This window comes from Octopus sinensis, linkage group LG5 (genome assembly GCF_006345805.1).
Source record: "Octopus sinensis linkage group LG5, ASM634580v1, whole genome shotgun sequence".
Lineage (NCBI taxonomy): Eukaryota > Metazoa > Mollusca > Cephalopoda > Octopoda > Octopodidae > Octopus > Octopus sinensis.
This window is the reverse complement of record NC_043001.1, coordinates 17467680-17473652: the sequence shown is the minus strand read 5'-3', so window position 1 is coordinate 17473652 and position 5973 is coordinate 17467680.

The window sequence follows — 5973 nt, the reverse complement described above, 5'->3', positions numbered from 1 at the left end:
TGCGCGTGTGTATATATGCATATATGTGTGTGTAATCGCATGTGCGTGTATATATATATATGTGTATGTGTGTGTGTGTATGTGTGTATATGTTTGTGTGTATGTCTGTGTATGCATGTGTATATATATGTATATATATGTGTGCGTGTGTATGTATATATGTGTGTGCGTGCGTGTGTTCGTATGTGTGTATATATATATATGTGTGTGTGTGTGTGCATGTGTATGTGTGTATATGTGTGTGTATGTGTGTGTATGCTCGTGTGCATATATGTATATATGTGTGTGTGTATGTGTATGCGTGTGTAATCGCATGTATGTGTGTATATATATATGTGTATGTGTGTGTGTGTATGTGTGTATATGTTTGTGTGTTTGTGTGTGTATGCATGTGTGTGTGTATATATATATATGTGTATGTGTGTGTGTATGTGTGTATATGCTTGTGTGTATGTGTGTGTATGCATGTGTGTATATACGTATATATGTGTGTGTGTGTGCGTGTGTGAGTTTCTTTGAGCTTAAGTTTGCCCCCACCCCCACTTGACAACCAGTGTTAGTTTGATTACGTTCCCGTAACTTAGCAGTTCGACAATGGAGACGGATAGAATAAGTACCAGACTTTCAAAAAAAAAATCAGTACAGAGGTCTATTTACTGTACTAAACCCCTTTCAAGACGTTGCTACAGCATGGCCACAGTTCAATGACTGAAACCAGAAAAACATAAAATGATAATGGACAAAAACCTTGATATATCTCTGCCGATGCAAAAAGTAAAAACAAAAAGAATAATAACGTAATAACCATTGTTTGTTGAATAATCCACTCGGGATTTGTGCAATTTATCTTTTATCACGCAGACATCTTTTGGTGTCATCGTTCTGTTCAGAGATTTTTTTCCTAGGTTTTTTAAACGTTTTCTGATATTTTCGTCTTAGAGTCATTGTTGAGCTTCGTATGAGAGAACATTGTTATGTATATATATATATATATATATATATATATATATATATATATATATATATATATATATATATATATATATATATATATACATATATATAGTTATCAGTAACAGTAAAGGGTGAAATTAATTAATTTGGAATAATTATCAATTACACCAAGTAGATTTCGGCATGTAAAAGCCCCATACGAGGAAAATTTAAGTAATACTAAGTAATTAAGGGTTTAGCAACGAATTGCCTCACCAACACACCGAATTTAGAAATAGCAGTCAAAGAGATATAGCTATTCCTTCTACTAAAAGGGGGATCTCAGTAAAAACACAGCACCTGAAAGGCAAACACAGACAGGTAAGAAAGAAGAATGAAATGACGGCAATCTATCATACAATTTTAAGTTACCTACGGACGTACGTTTCGAATCAAGTTTTAGGAAAGCATAAGAATTAGAAAATTCTACCTTACCCAAACTTCTTTTCTCATCGGCGCAGGATACTACAATTATGAATAATTGTATATTAAATTTTGAGATACTAGAAGGCATTATCTCAACTCAGTGTCAGAGCGAGCCAAAGCATGACCAGTACCACGAAATTCAAATGTGAATGAAAGTTTGTGTCACCAGCCCCCTTCCACCCCCGTGTAGCCAAGACAAAATGCTGTGGTCATTACTGGGATAAAATATGGTTATCAGTAACGGTAAAGGGTGAAATTAATTAATTTGGAATAATTATCAATTACACCAAGTAGATTTCGGCATGTAAAAGCCCCATACGAGGAAAATTAAGTAATACTAAATTACTTAGTATTACTTAAATTTTCCTCGTATGGGGCTTTTACATGCCGAAATCTACTTGGTGTAATTGATAATTATTCCAAATTAATTAATTTCACCCTTTACTGTTACTGATAACCATATTTTATCCCAGTAAATGACCACAGCATTTTGTCTTGGCTACACGCGGGTGGAAGGGGGCTGGTGACACAAACTTTCATTCACACTTTGAATTTCGTGGTACTGGTCATGCTTTGGCTCGCTCTGACACTGAGTTGAGATAATGCCTTCTAGTATCTCAAAATTTAATATACAATTATTCATAATTGTAGTATCCTGCGCCGATGAGAAAAAGTTTGGGTAAGGTAGAATTTTCTAATTCTTATGCTTTCCTAAAACTTGATTTCGAAACGTACGTCCGTAGGTAACTTAAAATTGTATGATAGATTGCCGTCATTTCATTCTTCTTCTTTCTTACCTGTCTGTGTTTGCCTTTCAGGTGCTGTGTTTTTACTGAGATCCCCCTTTAGTAGAAGGAATAGCTATATCTCTTTGACTGCTATTTCTAAATTCGGTGTGTTGGTGAGGCAATTCGTTGCTAAACCCTTAATTACTTAGTATTACTTATACACACATATATATATATATATATATATATATATATATATTATATATATATAATATAATATATATATTATATATATGTATATATATGTAATATATAATATATTATATATATATATATATTAATATGTATATATATGTATATATTTATATATATGTATATATATATATGTATATATATATATATATATATGCATTTATATATATATATGTAATATATATACTATATATATATATATATATATATATATATATATATATATATATATATATGATATATATATATATATATGTATATATATTAATATATTATATCTGTATATATATATCTAATTCATATATATATATATATATATATATACATATATTTATATATATATGCACATATAATAGAAATATCATCTCTATATATATTATATAAACTGCAAAATGTCTGTCTGTCTGTCTCTGCGTGTGTGTATCCTTTATACAAATCCACAATTTTTCAGTTAGAGGGCTCGCACTTTCTATGGTCATTCAAAACCGTCCAAGGGTGGTCGTGCACATCTTTACATTTTCCTAGTCACCCCGCAAAGCCATTAAAAAAATCAATAGAAGTGACTTTTTTGTGAATTTTCTATCCAAAACCCAATCAAAATGCCCGGGTCATAGTGCTAGTTATTTCTAAGTCTCTTTAAAGGAGACTACGGCAGCGGTACTGGATATTAATAACTATCGCCAAGCTAACATGTCAGTCCATAAATATAGAACGAAAGCTGCCGTTGATTAGCCCCAAGAGGCCATCGCCTCTAGCTAGCTATGTGTCACACAAACCTGTGTCCATTATAACCTTCGAGCAGGGGAGGTCAGCAGTTTCTCCTTGCTGGTCTGGCATCTACAGACTAGTTTTGAGGTGTTTGCCGCTTATCAATGTAGATTAGCCGAATCCAGCAGGCGTCGCTGCTGACCGACTGTTCGAAGGATTATTTACCTAAAATTCAGTGGAATACATCCACTGGTTTTCAAAAACAGAAATATCATTATTTATAATTCTTTTTAAAGGAGACTACGGCAGCGCTACTGGATATTAATAGTTATCGCCAAACAGCTCGAAACTAGTCTGTCGATGCCAGACCAGCAAGGGGGAGCTGCTGACCTCCCCTGTTCGAAGGTTATAATGGTTTGTGTGTTACATAGCAAGCTAGGAGCTACAGGAAACCAAAAGACGAATGATCACAATAAGCAGTCAGCTGTAGTACCCTAGTCGTTACCACTCCCAATGTAGGATTCCTCGCCATGCAGGTGACAGGCACAGCCGTAAGATGCATTACGAATCTATAGCAATTGGAAGGGCGTGACCCAACTGACGTGACGGCTATGAAGAAATGAAAGTTGGAGTTTTCAAATGACCACTATACTGATACGTAACTGGACAGAATAAATATACAGTCTATAAATGTCTTTGAATAACCAGTCACTCATCTGGGAAGGCCTTGAAATCAATGTTACCATCTGGGGACAATGTGTGACCGAATGATAATAAAAAGACTGAAAGGAGATCTGCAATCAAATAACTTTACTCAACACTTTGCAACTGAATCAGTGAGGCACACACAGACAGACATTTTGCCGTTTATATATAGAGAGATTTTTTAATGAGAGTGCGATAACCAAAAAGTACCCCTGCTTGTTTAAAAATACGGAACGCTCTACGAATTTGTGTGTGGTCTTTTCAGAGAACTTGATTATGATTAAGTCACTACTAAGAAGTATTTCTTTATCTTAAAGCGGGAATTCTGAGATAACATTTTCCGTCGCTATGGACGGTATTTCAGAGACAGTAACTTAACCATCTTTATTGTATCTGGGCAGTTTATAAGTACACAGCCTATCCCTCCACTCATATGCCATGACAGAAAAACAAGTCAGTGCTTTCGCTGCACCCATGCAGTAGCAGAGGATGCCGGATATTGGTTAAGAATAAATCGTACGTAACTGCGTGTAGGAATGTACTTCCTTAGCCATTTTTTCTACTCTAGGCACAAGGCCCGAAATTTTTGGGGATGGGGCCAGTCGATTAGATCGACCCCAGTACGCAAATGGTACTTAATTTATCGACCCCGAAGGAATGAAAGGAAAAATCGACCTCGGCAGAATTTGAACTCAGAACGTAAAGACAGACGAAACACCGCTAAGCATTTCGCCCGGCGTACTAACGTTTCTTATTTCTTTACTGCCCACAAGGGGCTACACACAGAGGAGACAAACAAGGACAGACAAAGGGATTAAGTCTTTGTAATACTTAACTGGTACTTAATTTATCGACCTGAAAGGATGAAAGGCAAAGTCGGCCTCGGCGGAATTTGAACTCAGAACGTAGCGGCAGACGAAATGCTGCTAAGCATTTCGACCGTTGTGCTAACACTTCTGCCAGCTCGTCGCCTTATATAGAGTTACTTTCTCTTAGATGAACAGCTAAAGAGCTTTCATCCTTTCACGATCGATAAAATAAGTACCAGTTGAGTACTAGGGTCGATGTAATCGACTAAGTCTTGTGCCTATACTAAAAAAGATTATTATACCTGTGTTTGTTTCCATATTAAGGTTGAAAACCTTTTGAACCTGGTTTCGTACCCACTAAGTAAATTTTGATCCCACACTTATGTATAAGTAGTTCCTTAAAATCCTTAAAAATGTTTCAGCCCGAAAGCTGCCGTTGACTGTGCTACTCTAGTATGTGAGTCCATCTCTGATACGTGGCACTTGGTCAACAAGGGAGTTCGACGCCGCTGCCCGCATCTGTTTCCTGCCGAGAGTAAGGTTCATCTGGAACCCCTGACAAGACGAGATCGAGTTTAGTTTTTAAAAAACCCACATCCACACCATGCAGATCTCTCAGGCATTTAGGAAGGATATTGAAGAGCTGTGGTCCCCTGAAATCCAAGCTGTTGCAGTATCTGGTCCTGTATTTTGATGGTGATGTTGGGATCTTTGGCACCATGCTGTGGCGCCCCATTCTGCTGCTGGGGTAACTTTCAATGCCAAAATTTGGGACAAGGCCCTCCAGGATCTTCCAGATGTATATCACTGCATAACTCTCCCGCCTTCGCTCCAGGGAGAAGTGTTATTGAAATAATGATTGAAATTAATTTCTAAATACAAATAAAAGTTCTTGAATATTCAGAAAATAGTAATGACGTAACAATCTGAAGATATATGCCGACGACCGCTCGGTTCAAAGTCTCTCTTGACCAGAAATGGCCTGAACTCTTTGCATGAACACCCTCCCTGTACATAACTCCATGTCCCCCTACATGGCCTTGCTTTTTGCTTTTTGAGCCCAAAAATTAACTTAACTTAACTTAAGTATTACAAAGACTATTACAAAAACAGATTTCCTACTTGGGAGGTAAAAAGGCAGAACATTTGTACAGGAAGAGACTAAAGTTACTTAACGTTCATGTTTTTCATTTGAGAATAGTTTTTGGTATAAGTTAAAGAAATAAATTTCTTGTGGACTTTTATTCTTTATGAAAACGTGCTTATGTAATCGGCTAACCGGGTTTTTTTTTGCAATTTGCTTCAGTGTGTTTTTATCTGTACTAACAGTTAGGTAATAAATCTGATTTTTA